This window comes from Phyllobates terribilis, unplaced genomic scaffold (assembly GCF_046119375.1).
Source record: "Phyllobates terribilis strain yellow unplaced genomic scaffold, ASM4611937v1 Scaffold_2__4_contigs__length_985480577, whole genome shotgun sequence".
NCBI classification, from domain to species: Eukaryota; Metazoa; Chordata; class Amphibia; order Anura; family Dendrobatidae; genus Phyllobates; species Phyllobates terribilis.
The window spans coordinates 535,660,713-535,677,211 of NW_027362762.1; positions in this window are offsets into that span (position 1 = coordinate 535,660,713).

A 16,499-nucleotide genomic window follows, 5' to 3' on the forward strand; every position below is an offset into this window, starting at 1 on the left:
ATTATAACTAGTGTTGAGCCACCCCCGTAGTGTTCGAGTTCGGTTCGGTTCGTCGAACACCCGTGTGTTCGCCGAACTGTTCGTCGAACACCTTCGAACACCGTTAAAACCAATGGCAGGCAAACAAAAACACATAGAAACACATAGAAAACACCTTCAAAGGTGTCCAAAAGCTGACAAACTGCTCAGAAGACACAACTAACACATGGAAAAGTGACAAGTACATATAGTCATGCGAAAAGAAAAGAGGTGGAGGAGTAAAAGGAGGGGGAGACACAGATATAGGCATGTCATGCCCTTCTAAAATCCAAAAAGTGAGAAGCCGACACGTTCAGTCCGCTCCTGCCCGTGCCACCTCCGTGTCGCCGGGTTTGTGCCAGAGCCGCGGTGAACCCTGACGGCCAGCCCCCCTCTCCCAATACTGGTGCCTGTCTGCTGGTGGGTCGAGCGAGCCCCCCTGTGGTGGAGGCAGCTCTAAGCTTTTTAATTTAAATTGTCTCTCTAATTTGAATGAATACACTTTAAATCCATTTACAAGGATCTATTGGAGGGCAAGTCTCATGCCAGCAGCCGCATAATTCCAGCTCCAGTAGCGTCCACTAAAGCTGCTGCAGTTAAAAAGCTTTTATAAGGATCGAGCTCGGCTGTCCACCGCAAGGCATCCTACTGCCAGTCCGAGCCCCTATGCCTTGGGGTGCCTCCTGATGCTCTTCACTGAGTATCCCGTGGTCCCGAAGCATTTCCTTTGAAAAAATTAAGTGTCCAAACTACAGGTGGTGTAGCTTGCTTAACAGCCGGGATAATCCGCTGACTAGCAGACACTGCTACTAGGCACAAAGTATTTCCTGGGCTAGATGCAGTTAAAAATTTGTAATTAGATACTCTCGTTGGATGCTGAGAAAGCATTCCATAGAGTCTCCTGGTACGCCATATATGATTCTCTTAAAAAGCTTGGGGTAGGGGTCTAGGGGACCCTTTTATAGCCAAAATCACGGCCCTGTATCACAATACGTCACCTAGGCTGAAGATAAATGGAACTGTGGCACCCTGAGGGCTCGGTTGCTACAGAGGTATTGCACCTCACCCAGAGGTGTGATATCTCACTCTCAGGTAAGGATGGAGTGTGGATCAGGACCCGACACCTGCATGCATTACACCACATTGCCGTGGGGCAGGGCGACCAATATGCCTCTGAGATGGGCACGACAGTCCCTGTCCCTGGCTGGAGTGGGGGGAGGGAACACTGAGAAAGGGGAACCCTGTAGTGCAGGAGCAGGGAGGAAGCAGTTCCTGGGTGCATTGAGAAGGGAGTATAAAAGGTGGGCACCATCTTAGTTCAGTGCAGAGAAGTCTGAGCAGAAGTGGCAGGGAGCAGGGGCTCTGCATGAGCTCTGCTCCGGAGGCGGGCCTAGTAACAGAGGCCCAGGCCTGGAAGAGGGAGAAGGAAGGAAGAGGAGCGGAGAAGGCTCCAGGAACGAGGAATGAAGGGATCCCAGGAGTGCGGACGGGCGAGTCGCCACCGCACGCCCGAATCCACCTGCGTGGAGGGGTCAGGCCAAAGGGGGAGACCGGTCCCCGAAACTAGTGGAGGCAGGAAACGACCCTCAGCTAGAAACCGGAGGCTGTGACATTTTATGTGGCGCAGCCCCTCGCTACACCCGCTAGGAAGGCACCACATAGGGTCAGGGAAACTGGCGCCAAGTTTACCAAGAGGAGGCCCGAGGCAGCCGGACAGAAGGTTTGGTAAGAAAGGCCAGACAAAGGACACACAAAGGGGGTCCTGTGAAGCGCTCCAAAGTTATCTGGGAGTTGTCTGAGCCCCTCACCTGGTGAGCACAGTACGATGTGGGCAGCCGTTACCTGCAGACGTGGTCTGGATAATAAGAACTGTGAGTAAAGGCCCTGGACTGCATCACTGACTACGTGTCGTTACTGCTGCTGCCCTGCACCATCACCCCCATCCTCCTCATACACTGCCCTGAGGCTATACTCCTCCCGTGGAGAGTTATGCTACGCTCTGCTGCACCCACAACACCAGCCTCAGCGGTCTGCCCTGCAGCGGCGGTTCACTCTGACCGCAATCCACGGGTGGCGTAGTCGGACATTTAAACATCAAAACCACATAAATAGTTCCGCCACTGGTTTGACCACCCTGAGCCACGGAACCGGGTCGCCGCCACGAAGACTACAACCACCAGCATCCACCAAAAAGGGTCCGGCTCCGGGTGTCCCAAGGCCCAGGGGGTACATCAGAACATTTTCATCACCTTTCACAATCACCAAATGGACAAGGCAGGGATGTCCTCTGTCCCCTCTCTTATACATCCTAGTGACGGAGCACCTGCTCTCATCAATTCGCCATAACCCCAATATTAGGTGGATTGAGGTGGGAGGCACCGAGTACAAGTGCTCTCTATTTGCTGATGATGTCCTAGTATATATCACTCAATCACATATATCCATCCATGCTGTTATGGCTGAAATAGGTCACTTTGTTACATGGTCAAATTTTAAAATCAATGCAGCGAAGTCTGAGGCCCTCGATGTCTCCCTCCCCAAATCCATATAGGATTCTATCCAGTCCAACTTTCCCTTTGCCTGGCCCTCACAGGGTATCAAATACTTAGGAATTCCTATTCATAGAGACCTCTCCCATCTATGTTATCTTAATTTTGGGCCCTTTATTGAACAACTCCATACAGACCACGGTTGGCAAGTTAGAACTGTAAGATTCACTACGTGAACCACTGGTGTTTTGTGGAAAAGCACATGTACACTGTGTTCCAAATTATTATGCAAAAAGTGTTTAGGAGTGATAAGGGAAGAATTTGTTTGTTTGTCAGTTAAACTCATTGATGGTGATGTGTGTCAGGGCTCTTTATATCACTGTAAGCAATTGCAGACACCTGTGCTAATTAGTTTGGCAGGTGTGTCCAATGAAAGGCAAGACTACTTAAGAAGGCTGTCTCACATTATTAAGCAGCCTACATTTTCTGCCAAAATGGGAAAGAAAAAGGATGTGTCGGCTGCTGAGAAGCAACAAATTGTGGAGTGTTTAGGTCAAGGCATGACTACAATCAACATTGTGCGATGATCAGGATGAAGTGTCTTGGCAATCAAGAAGTATGTAGCTGATTCACAGTACACACGTGTGCGTGCTGATAAAGGCAAATTGAGGACTCTTTCCTACAGGCAATTACGTCAGGTTAAAAGAGCAGCGGCAAAAAAGCCTTGTCATAGTAGCAGACAAGTTTTTGAAGCTGCTGGTGCCTCCAACGTCCCCCGAACAACAAGATGCAGAGGTTTGCAGCTGTGCATACGCCATCCTGTCGACCTCCTCTATCCACTTCACACAAGCAGACACGGCTCCAGTGGGCCAAACATTACATGAAGACTGATTTCAAAACTGTTTTGTTCACGGATGAGTGCCGTGCAGCGCTCGATGGTCCAGATGGATGGAGTGGAGGATGGCTGGTTGATGGACACCCCACGCAAACACGGCTACAGCGCCAACAAGGAGGAGGTGGAGTAATGTTTTGGGCTGGAATCATGGGGAGAGAGATTGTCGGCCCCTTTAGGATCCCTGAAGGCGCTAAAGATGAACTCCATAATGTATGTGGATTTTCTCAAACAGCACTTCCTGCCATGGTTCAAGAAGAAGAACCGTGTATTTCACAGCAAGATCATTTTTTTGCATGATAATGCACCATCTCATGCTGCACATAAAACATCTGCATCTCTGGCTGATATGGGCATAAAAGGGGACAAACTTATGGTGTGACCCCCATGCTCCCCTGACCTCTACCCCATTCAGAACCTCTGGAGCATCATCAAAAGGAGTGTCTATGATGGCGGGAGGCAGTTCACATCTAAGCAACAGCTCTGGGAGGGTATTCTGTCCTCATGCAAAACAATTGAAGCAGAAACCATCCAAAACCTGACAAATTCAATGGACGAGAGAGTTCAGAAGCTCCTTTCGAACAAGGGGTCCTATGTGAAAATGTAACATCACCTAGAATAAAGTTTTGAGTTGAAAACTGTTTGATTTCAGTTTCTAATAACCTGCTAATGCTTATAATTTCAAAAATGACCATTTTTTTGGTCTTTATTAAAATGAAAAGGTTGATCGAAAAGTTTGGGGGATCTAAGAGTGTGGCAACCCAGTAGTCATGATTACTTCGAATTCTGACAATATGAGGGTCATGTTGCAGGTAGTGCAGCAAGAAGGCACTTATGTGTCTTGCGCATCTCGGAGCCCCAAAATTATTTTCCGGGCTAGATGCAGCTAAAAATTATTATTCATTTTAAATCTGGTGGAGCTTAGTATAGATGGCCTAATAGGATCAGTGCTGCACACTGCTACAAAGCCCAAATTATTTTCCAGTCAAGATACAGATAAACATGATTAGTAATTTTAAATCTGGTGGAGCTTATTATAGATGGCCTAATAGAATCAGTGCTGCACACTGCTACAAAGCCCAAATTATTTTCCAGCCAAGATACAGATAAACATGATTAGTAATTTGAAAGCTTAAAACGGTTGGTAGGGTGATTTTAACCAATCATCAAGCTTTTACTCTCCCCAGGATGACACAGGGGTAGAAAAGTCGTTTCGGATCCATGATTTGTTCATCTTTATGAACGTGAGTCTGTCTACATTATCAGTGGAGAGCCGCGTGCGCTTATCTGTCAGCACACCACCAGCAGCGCTGAACACACGTTCAGACAGAACGCTGGCTGCGGGGCATGACAAGATCTCCAAGGCGTAAGTGGCTAGCTCCGGCCATTTATCCAGATTGGAAGCCCAAAAAGAGCAAGGGTCCAGTGACACAGTCATGGCTTCAATGTTTACTTGGAGATACTCCTGTACCATCGTCTCTAGGCGTTGACTATGTGTCAGACTTCTTGTCTCCTGTGGCCTTGCAAAGGATGGGCTAAAAAAGTGGTGAAATGATTCCGCAAAATTGATGTTACCAGCAGATACTGTGGTTCTGTTACGGTTTGAGTGCTGAACACTTGACGGTCCCACGGTTGGCAAGTTGGAACTGTGAGATTCACTACGTGCACCACTGGTGTTTTGTGGAAAAGCACATGTAAGATTCTGCAACAGTCTCTGCTGATACTCCTGCATGCGTGCATCCCTTTCTATGGCAGGAATAATTTCTGCAAATTTACTTTTGTACCGGGGATCTAACAGTGTGGCAACCCAGTAGTCAGGATTATTTCTAATTCTCACAATTCGAGGGTCATGTTGCAGGTAGTGCAGCAAGAAGGCACTCATGTGTGTTGCGCATCCAGGAGCACCAAGTCCCTGTTGTGTTGGTGGCGAGGTAACAATCATGCTTCCTTCCTCTGTCCTCTCCCCCCAACCTCGCACAACAGAAATGTGATCAAGGTCTCCCTCATCTGATGAGTCTTCCATCAGTTCGTCCTCCACTTCTTCCTGGGCTCCTGCACCTTCCTCACTAGTTTGGCTGCTACCATTCGCCCTGGTAAAACCATCTCCCCCACCCTCACATGCCTGCCGCCTTGGTGCTGCCGACCGTCTGGACCTTGCAGATGTTAACCCTTCCGCATACAACTCCTCCTCCTCTACTTCCTCCACCTCCTCTTGTGCCACCACCTGACTCCGAATTCTGTTTAACATGTGCTCCAGCATGTAAATCACCGGAATAGTCATGCTGATAATGGCATCGTCAGCACTAAACATCTTCGTCGCCATTTCAAAACTGTGCAGAAGGGTGCATAGGTCCCTGATCTGAGACCACTCCTCCAGCGTGATTTGCTCCACCTCTGGATCTCGTTGGCCCAGGCTATACGTCAGAATGTATTGCACCAGGGCTTGTCGGTGCTGCCACAGTCACTGCAACATGTGCAGAGTTGAATTCCACCGGGTAGGCACATCGCATTTTAGCCGGTGAAGTGGCAGGCCCAACGACTTCTGTAGAGATGTAAGTCGCTGAGCTGCGGGATGCGAACGGCGGAAGTGAGCACACAGCGACCGTGCCCTCTGCAGAAGGCCATCTAGTCTGGGATAGTGGGCTAAAAATTGCTGGACAACCAGGTTCAACACGTGAGCCATACAAGGCACGTGTATGACATTGCCCCGGCGAAGGGCCGCACCCAGGTTTGCAGCATTGTCGCACACGGCCTTCCCTGGTTTCAGGTCCAGTGGAGACAACCATTCATGAAATTGGTTCTCCAGAGCTGACCACAACTCCTCAGCTGTGTGACTCACATTTCCCAGACATTTCAAAGTAAAAACCGCCTGATGACGTTGAGCCCTACTGCCAGCATAGTAAGGAGGTGTGCAGGATCCCTTCTGCGCAGTTAGAAAGCTTGTGGCATGACCAGACAGGCTTTGGGTGCAGGTGGAAGTGTGACACCCCAGGGGTCTGGTTGCCACAGTAATAGAGATATTATGTCTGAGAGCAAGTGGGAGGTTTCTCTGGTCAGGATCCCTAAGCATGCAACACGGTCCGCCCAGACCTGGGAGGGGAGGAATCTGCCCTTTTAAACTTGGTCTGGGGCGGGATTAGAGTGAGTCAGAGCCTGGAGAGGGAAAGCAAGAACAGGAGCTCTGGAGGAGCAGAGGCAGAAGGCCAGGGGCTTTGAGCAGAGATATAGCTCGCCCTGGCTGAGTACACTAAAACCGGACACAGGAGTCCGAGGCTGTGGGGATTGATCTACACCCAGCAGCAGAAACCAGCCGGCAGGGGATTCCAGGTCCTCTGGCCATAGAAGCCCGGAGGCTCAGTCACAGAGAAGGGACCAGCGCCGCCATCCAGGAGCGGAGGCTAACAGAAGGCCCCAAGTCACCAGCCATACGGGTGAGCACCACACGGTATACTCAGGGACGTGGGCTACTTGTAACCGCTGACAGCAAGGTAGCCAGGAAGAGTGCAGATTAACGGGGAGGCCTACAACTCCACCTGGCCAGGGGAACTCCTGCTTGCTCGCAGACTGACCAGGCCCCTTATACTAGCCAGTACTCCCGGGAGGGTCCGCCTTGTACCATCAGTAAAGACCCTGAACTGCACCTCACGTCTCTGTGATTTCTTGCCGCTCCAGCACCATTAGCACTGGGACCCTCACACCATCACTCCCATCATCTTCCACATTAGCTGCCCTGAGGCAATACTTCTCCCGTGGGGAGTCATCCCATACTCGGCTGCGCGAACAACATCAGCCTCAGCGGTCTGCAGCGCAGCAGCGGTCCCCACTGACCGCAATCCACGGGTGGCGTAGTCGGACACTTATTACAACATTTAGACTGCCACTGGTTTGACCACCCTGGGCACGGACCGGGTCACCGCCACACGGAGACTACAACCCCCAGCATCTCAGCGATCCGGTTCCGGGTTCCCCTGCACAACACAGGCCCAGGGGGCGCGTCAGAAGACCGAGAGGAGGTTGAGGAGGCAGAAGCAGTGGAGGAACTTTGACATAAAGAGGATTGACGCACAACTCGTGGGGACGGCAAGACTTGGACAGCAGCCCCTTGTCCTGCTGTCACCATAGTTACCCAGTGCCCAGTCAGCGACATGTAGCGCCCCTGTCCATGCCTACTCGTCCAAATGCACCCTGTCACACACAGAGTTTCTCAAAGAAGCGGTGATGTTGTGTGCGACATGCTGGTGGAGCGCAGGCACACCTTTGAGAAGTAGTGCCGACTGGGCATCTGGTACTGGGGCACTGCGACGGACATAAGGTCTCGAAAATCCTCTGTGTCCACCAGGCGGAAAGGCAGCATTTCTGTAGCCAAGAGCTTGCAGATGGTGAAATTCAACCTCTTAGCTTTCTCATGGCTAGGAGGAAATGGTCTTTTACTTGTCCACATCTGAGGGACCGAGGGCTGGCTATTGTGCTTAGACGGGGTTGATAAGGGTGTCCCCGGCAAACTGCCGGTCTGTGAGGAAGATGCAGGCGGACATGTTAGGTTGCCTTGATCCAAAGGTGGTGCTATCGATGTCGGACAGCGCTCAACACCAGGTGGTGTTACCACCTCCAAAGAAAATGATGACCTGCCAATCACGCTGGCTGTTGCGGGTAAAGAGGTGGCAGGTCTGCGCCCCAAAACAGGTGTGACTGCTGTCCCCCCAGTCACAGAGGATGAAGAGGCCGCGGATGCACAAGATATGGCAGACGGTGGTTGGCCCGGCCGGCTAGGCCGCATTGTAGCACACTGAGCTTCCCACTGCAACTTATGCTTCATGTCCATGTGCCGGTTCATGCATGAAGTACTCAAACTATGTATTTTTTGGCCTCTACTTAGCTTTTGCTGACAAATGTTACAGATAACACGAGTTGGGTCATCTTTATCGATCTGAAAAAATGCCCAGACTATGCAAGGCTTAGCACCGATGCGACCTGAAGAGCCACCACGACTTGTGGTGAGAGGCAGAGTTGTGTTTGAGGATGCAGTTGTTGACGTGCTTCCAGTACTACGTCTCTGTCCAGGAAGGCGCAACCTGACCTCGTCGTCACTAGCATCTTCCTCCACCTCCTCTGCTGACCTCATCTCTTGGCTGACTGTGGGTTGACAGTAAGTGGGATCTCCAACCTCATCATCATCACCCTGTGCGTTATCACACCCGTCGTCCTCAGAGCCAACCTCTTCCTGCCCTGACAAAAAACTAAAGTTGTCGCTCCAATCAGGTATTTGAGTCTCATCATCGTCTTCCTCATTGTCTCCACCAACAGGAGTTACAGTTTGGGAATGAGGGTCTACATTATGGTCAGAACCTTCTGCGTCTGGTCCTGGATCCGACTCATAAAGATTCTGGGCATCAGTGCAGATCATTTCCTCGTCTGGATTCACAGAAGCGCTGGAGTCGACCGCTGATTCCCAGGCTATAGTATGAGTAAACAGCTCTGCAGACTCAACCATCTGTTCTACCTCATACTTAGACGGGCAGCTGGAGATTTGGGAGCTGTGAGGAAGCAAGTGCGATTGGGGTGACACCTTTGACGACTGGAGTATTTGTGATGTTGAAGTTGATGTGGAGGAGAGCCCACTTAAAGGAGCACTTGATATCCGTTGAAGCACCTGCTGTTTTTGTGCCTCATCTGGAATTTGTAGCGATTGGCGTGGCCGTAAGAAAGGGATCTTATCACATTGTCCGCTAAAAGAAGTAGACATTTTAGTTTGGCTGGAAGATGGTCTTTCTTCTGCAGATGTTACTGTTCCTTTAACACCTACCCCACGGACACAACCTTTTTTCCCCTTCCCAACACGCCTATTCCCCTTTCCACCAGCAGCAGGCCTTTTTCCACTCATTTTGGTGGTTAACTAATTCACAACTCTGGAGTTGTTTGCACACAAAAACAATGGATGGGAACCGAGCAGAGCTGAGTGGCCAAACTGTGGTATTAGGCCAAAACTATTGGCTGGGTTAGATGCAGAAAAAAATTATATTCAATTTGCAACCTGATGGAGGTCAGTATAGATGGACTAATAGAACAAGTCCCACACACAGCTAGAAGCCCAAATATTTTTTCAGAGGTAGATGCAGAAAAAAATTGTATTCAGTTTGCAACCTGATGGAGGTCAGTATAGATGGACTAATAGAACAAGTCCTACACACAGCTAGAAGCCCAAATATTTTTTCAGAGGTAGATGCAGAAAAAAAATATATTCAGTTTGCAACCTGATGGAGGTCAGTATAGATGGACTAATAGAGAAAGTCCCACACACTGCTAGAAGCCCAAATATTTTTTCAGAGCTAGATGCAGACAAAAAAATATTTTTAATTTGCAACCTGATGGAGGTCAGTATAGATGGACTAATAGAGAAAGTCCCACACACTGCTAGAAGGCCAAATATTTTTTCAGAGCTAGATGCAGATATAAATTATTTTTAATTTGCAACCTGATGGAGGTCAGTATAGATGGACTAATAGAGAAAGTCCCACACACAGCTAGAAGGCCAAATATTTTTTCAGAGCTAGATGCAGAAAAAAATTATATTCAGTTTGCAACCTGATGGAGGTCAGTATACATGGACTAATAGAACAAGTCCCGCACACAGCTAGAAGGCCAAATATTTTTTCAGAGGTAGATGCAGATAAAAATTATTTTTAATTTGCAGCCTGATGGAGGTCAGTATAGATGGACTAATAGAGAAAGTCCCACACACAGCTAGAAGGCCAAATATTTTTTCAGAGCTAGATGCAGACAAAAAATTATTTTTAATTTGCAACCTGATGGAGGTCAGTATTGATAGACTAATAGAGAAAGTCCCACACACTGCTAGAAGGCCAAATATTTTTTCAGAGCTAGATGCAGATAAAAATTATTTTTAATTTGCAACCTGATGGAGGTCAGTATAGATGGACTAATAGAGAAAGTCCCACACACTGCTAGAAGGCCAAATATTTTTTCAGAGCTAGATGCAGAAAAAAATTATATTCAGTTTGCAACCTGATGGAGGTCAGTATAGATGGACTAATAGAACAAGTCCCACACACAGCTAGAAGCCCAAATATTTTTTCAGAGGTAGATGCAGAAAAAAATTATATTTAGTTTGCAACCTGATGGAGGTCTGTATAGATGGATTAATAGAACAAGTCCCACACACAGCTAGAAGCCCAAATATTTTTTCAGAGGTAGATGCAGAAAAAAATTATATTCAGTTTGCAACCTGATGGAGGTCTGTATAGATGGATTAATAGAACAAGTCCCACACACAGCTAGAAGCCCAATATTTTTTCAGAGGTAGATGCAGAAAAAAAATATATTCAGTTTGCAACCTGATGGAGGTCAGTATAGATGGACTAATAGAGAAAGTCCCACACACTGCTAGAAGGCCAAATATTTTTTCAGAGCTAGATGCAGAAAAAAATTATATTCAGTTTGCAACCTGATGGAGGTCAGTATAGATGGACTAATAGAACAAGTCCCACACACAGCTAGAAGCCCAAATATTTTTTCAGAGGTAGATGCAGAAAAAAATTATATTTAGTTTGCAACCTGATGGAGGTCTGTATAGATGGATTAATAGAACAAGTCCCACACACAGCTAGAAGCCCAAATATTTTTTCAGAGGTAGATGCAGAAAAAAATTATATTCAGTTTGCAACCTGATGGAGGTCTGTATAGATGGATTAATAGAACAAGTCACACACACAGCTAGAAGCCCAATATTTTTTCAGAGGTAGATGCAGAAAAAAAATATATTCAGTTTGCAACCTTTTGGAGGTCAGTATAGATGGACTAATAGAGAAAGTCCCACACACTGCTAGAAGGCCAAATATTTTTTCAGAGCTAGATGCAGACAAAAAATTATTTTTAATTTGCAACCTGATGGAGGTCAGTATAGATGGACTAATAGAGAAAGTCCCACACACTGCTAGAAGGCCAAATATTTTTTCAGAGCTAGATGCAGATATAAATTATTTTTAATTTGCAACCTGATGGAGGTCAGTATAGATGGACTAATAGAGAAAGTCCCACACACTGCTAGAAGTCCAAATATTTTTTCAGAGCTAGATGCAGAAAAAAATTATATTCAGTTTGCAACCTGATGGAGGTCAGTATAGATGGACTAATAGAACAAGTCCCACACACAGCTAGAAAGCCAAATATTTTTCAGAGGTAGATGCAGAAAAAAATTATATTCAGTTTGCAAGTTTGCAACCTGATGGAGGTCTGTATAGATGGATTAATAGAACAAGTCCCACACACAGCTAGAAGCCCAATATTTTTTCAGAGGTAGATGCAGAAAAAAAATATATTCAGTTTGCAACCTGATGGAGGTCAGTATAGATGGACTAATAGAGAAAGTCCCACACACTGCTAGAAGGCCAAATATTTTTTCAGAGCTAGATGCAGACAAAACATTATTTTTAATTTGCAACCTGATGGAGGTCAGTATAGATGGACTAATAGAACAAGTCCCACACACAGCTAGAAGGCCAAATATTTTTTCAGAGCTAGATGCAGACAAAAAATTATTTTTAATTTGCAACCTGATGGAGGTCAGTATAGATGGACTAATAGAGAAAGTCCCACACACTGCTAGAAGGCCAAATATTTTTTCAGAGCTATATGCAGACAAAAAATTATTTTTAATTTGCAACCTGATGGAGGTCAGTATAGATGGACTAATAGAGAAAGTCCCACACACTGCTAGAAGGCCAAATATTTTTTCAGAGCTAGATGCAGAAAAAAATTATATTCAGTTTGCAACCTGATGGAGGTCAGTATAGATGGACTAATAGAACAAGTCCCACACACAGCTAGAAGCCCAAATATTTTTTCAGAGGTAGATGCAGAAAAAAATTATATTTAGTTTGCAACCTGATGGAGGTCTGTATAGATGGATTAATAGAACAAGTCCCACACACAGCTAGAAGCCCAAATATTTTTTCAGAGGTAGATGCAGAAAAAAATTATATTCAGTTTGCAACCTGATGGAGGTCTGTATAGATGGATTAATAGAACAAGTCACACACACAGCTAGAAGCCCAATATTTTTTCAGAGGTAGATGCAGAAAAAAAATATATTCAGTTTGCAACCTGATGGAGGTCAGTATAGATGGACTAATAGAGAAAGTCCCACACACTGCTAGAAGGCCAAATATTTTTTCAGAGCTAGATGCAGACAAAAAATTATTTTTAATTTGCAACCTGATGGAGGTCAGTATAGATGGACTAATAGAGAAAGTCCCACACACTGCTAGAAGGCCAAATATTTTTTCAGAGCTAGATGCAGATATAAATTATTTTTAATTTGCAACCTGATGGAGGTCAGTATAGATGGACTAATAGAGAAAGTCCCACACACTGCTAGAAGTCCAAATATTTTTTCAGAGCTAGATGCAGAAAAAAATTATATTCAGTTTGCAACCTGATGGAGGTCAGTATAGATGGACTAATAGAACAAGTCCCACACACAGCTAGAAGCCCAAATATTTTTTCAGAGGTAGATGCAGAAAAAAATTATATTCAGTTTGCAACCTGATGGAGGTCTGTATAGATGGATTAATAGAACAAGTCCCACACACAGCTAGAAGCCCAATATTTTTTCAGAGGTAGATGCAGAAAAAAAATATATTCAGTTTGCAACCTGATGGAGGTCAGTATAGATGGACTAATAGAGAAAGTCCCACACACTGCTAGAAGGCCAAATATTTTTTCAGAGCTAGATGCAGACAAAACATTATTTTTAATTTGCAACCTGATGGAGGTCAGTATAGATGGACTAATAGAACAAGTCCCACACACAGCTAGAAGGCCAAATATTTTTTCAGAGCTAGATGCAGACAAAAAATTATTTTGAATTTGCAACCTGATGGAGGTCAGTATAGATGGACTAATAGAGAAAGTCCCACACACTGCTAGAAGGCCAAATATTTTTTCAGAGCTAGATGCAGACAAAAAATTATTTTTAATTTGCAACCTGATGGAGGTCAGTATAGATGGACTAATAGAGAAAGTCCCACACACTGCTAGAAGGCCAAATATTTTTTCAGAGCTAGATGCAGAAAAAAATTATATTCAGTTTGCAACCTGATGGAGGTCAGTATAGATGGACTAATAGAACAAGTCCCACACACAGCTAGAAGCCCAAATATTTTTTCAGAGGTAGATGCAGATAAAAATTATTTTTAATTTGCAACCTGATGGAGGTCAGTATAGATGGACTAATAGAGAAAGGCCCACACACTGCTAGAAGGCCAAATATTTTTTCAGAGCTAGATGCAGACAAAAAATTATTTTGAATTTGCAGCGTGATGGAGGTCAGTATAGATGGACTAATAGAACAAGTCCCACACACTGCTAGAAGGCCAAATATTTTTTCAGAGCTAGATGCAGAAAAAAATTATATTCAGTTTGCAACCTGATGGAGGTCAGTATAGATGGACTAATAGAACCAGTCCCACACACTGCTAGAAGCCCAAATATTTTTTCAGAGCTAGATGCAGAAAAAAATTATATTCAGTTTGCAACCTGATGGAGGTCAGTATAGATGGACTAATAGAATGATGCTATGCCCAAAAGATTTTACTTCACTAGGTGCAGTAAAAAAATTGGTATTCTATACACAGGTGGTATATCTTGCAACACAGATAGGCTACTCCACTGACTAACACACTCTGCAATAGGCCAAAAAGGATTAGCTTTGCTAGATTCAGCCAAATGCTGTGAAAAAAACTTGCACAGCACTGGCACAGACCTGCCTGGCAAAAACTGATAGGAACTGATGTAACCTAGTCCTGAAAAGGACTGCAATTACAATTAGTCTTTACTCCCACAATCTATCTATTTAAGAGCACAGACCTGCCTGATAAAAGTCGTAGGAAATGATGTAACCTAGTCCTTAAAAGGACTGCAATCACAACTATTCCCTACTCCCAAGCTATCTGTAGATTTGTGCGAAAATTGGCTTGAAATTAACAAGGTATAGCGCACACAGCAACAGCGGTGCCGTCTAACACGCAGCTGCAGCAGTGAGAAAATGGTGGCGACGGGGAAAATGGCTTGGTCTTATAGGGCAAGGACATGTGACATACACTGCCAATGACACATGCCCTTGCTTGTGTGAAAAAAAGCACTTCGCTCCGTGTGTGCGCTGCTGATAGGCTGACAGATTGCACCTCCCCACTGTAAATGCGGGAAAGAGAAAAAAAAATGGAGATCTTCATTATTCCTGCAGAGATCCATCCCCTGCCCCTCCCCCCACCCCGCTGTACACTCAAACTGAGTATTAACATTAATTTTCATCATTACTGAGAAAAAATCCAGTTATGATTTTGGTGCACGAACAGTTATCGAACATAACCTCGAACAGCCGAATTTTTCTCAAATCGTTCGTGTTCGCCGAACGGCTCGAACACCGCCCAAAACAGCTCGAATTTGAGATTGGCGAACAGTTCGAGTCGAACAACGCTCATCTCTAATTATAACTTGTTAACCACACCCAGAGATGAGGTATGTGGGTAGCCAGACCCGCCCATCTCTCCAACTACCTGTAACCCGGTCCCAGATGCACCAAACAGTCCTCTTAGTGCTTACGTGCACTAGAGCAACATTCCCGGATTACATCACAGAGGACAACCATCTCTGTGACACATACAGTTGTGCTCAATAGTTTACAATACTCCAGGAGAATTTTTCCTTTCTTGGCCTTGCTTCAGAGAATATGAATGATAACAAAAAAACTTTTTCTCCGCTCATGGTTATTGGTTGGGTGAAGTCATTTATTGTCAAACTACTGTGTTTTCTGTTTTTAAATCTTAATGAAAACCAAAAACATCCAAATGACCCTGATCAAAAGTTCACATACCATGGTGATTTTGGCCTGATAACATGCACAGAATTTGATACAAATTGGTTTGAATGGCTACTAAAGATAACATCCTCACCTGTGACCTGTTTGCTTGTAATCAGTGTGTGTGCATAAAAGCTGACTGAGTTTCTGGGATCCAGACAGATTCTTGCCTCTTTCATCCAGCCACTGACGTTTCTGGATTGTGAGTCATGGGGAAAGCAAAAGAACTGTCAACGGATCTACGGGAAAAGGTAGTTGAACTGTATAACATAGGAAAGGGATGCAAAAAAATATCCAAGGAATTGATAATGCCAGTCAGCAGCGTTCAAACTGATTAACAAATGGAAAATCAGGGGCTCTGTAAAAGCCAAACCACGGTCAGTTAGACCAACAAAAATTTCGGCCACAACTGCCAGGAAAATTGTTTGGGATGCAAAGAAAAACCCACAAATAACATCAGCTGAAATTCAGGACTCTCTGAAAACTAGTGATGTGGCTGTTTCAAGATGCACAATAAGGAGGTACTTGAACAAAAATTGGCTGCATAGTCGAGTCGGCAGAAGAAAGCCATTAATGCGCAAATGCCACAAAGTATCTTGCCTACAATACGCCAAACAGCACAGAGACAAGCCTCAAAACTTCTGGAACAAGGTAATTTGGAGTGATAAGACCAAAATTTAAATTTTTGGCCACAATCATAAACGTTACATTTGGAGAGAGGTCAACAAGGCCTATGATGAAAGGAACACCATTCCTACAGTAAAGCATGAAGGTGGATCGCTGATGTTTTGGGGATGTGTGAGCTACAAAGATGCAGGAAACTTGGTAAAAGTTGAAGGAAAGATGAATGCAGCACATTATCAGCAAATACTGGAGGCAAATTTGCACTCATCAGGCCGCAAGCTGCGCATGGGACGTACTTGGTCCAACATGACAACGATGCAAAACATAAGGCCAAGTCGACCTGTCATTGGCTGCAGCAGAACAATGTGAAGGTTCTGGAGTCTCCATCTCAGTCTCCTCCAAGGATGCAGTTCATGCTAGACAGCCCAGGAATTTACAGGAACTGGGGCTTTTTGGCCAAGAAGAATTGGAAGCTTTATCATCTGAGAAAATAAAGAACCTCATCCACAACTACCACAAAAGACTTCAAGCTGTCATTGATGTTAGAGGGGGCAATACACAGTATTAAGAACTGCGGTATGTGAACTTTTGATCAGGGTCA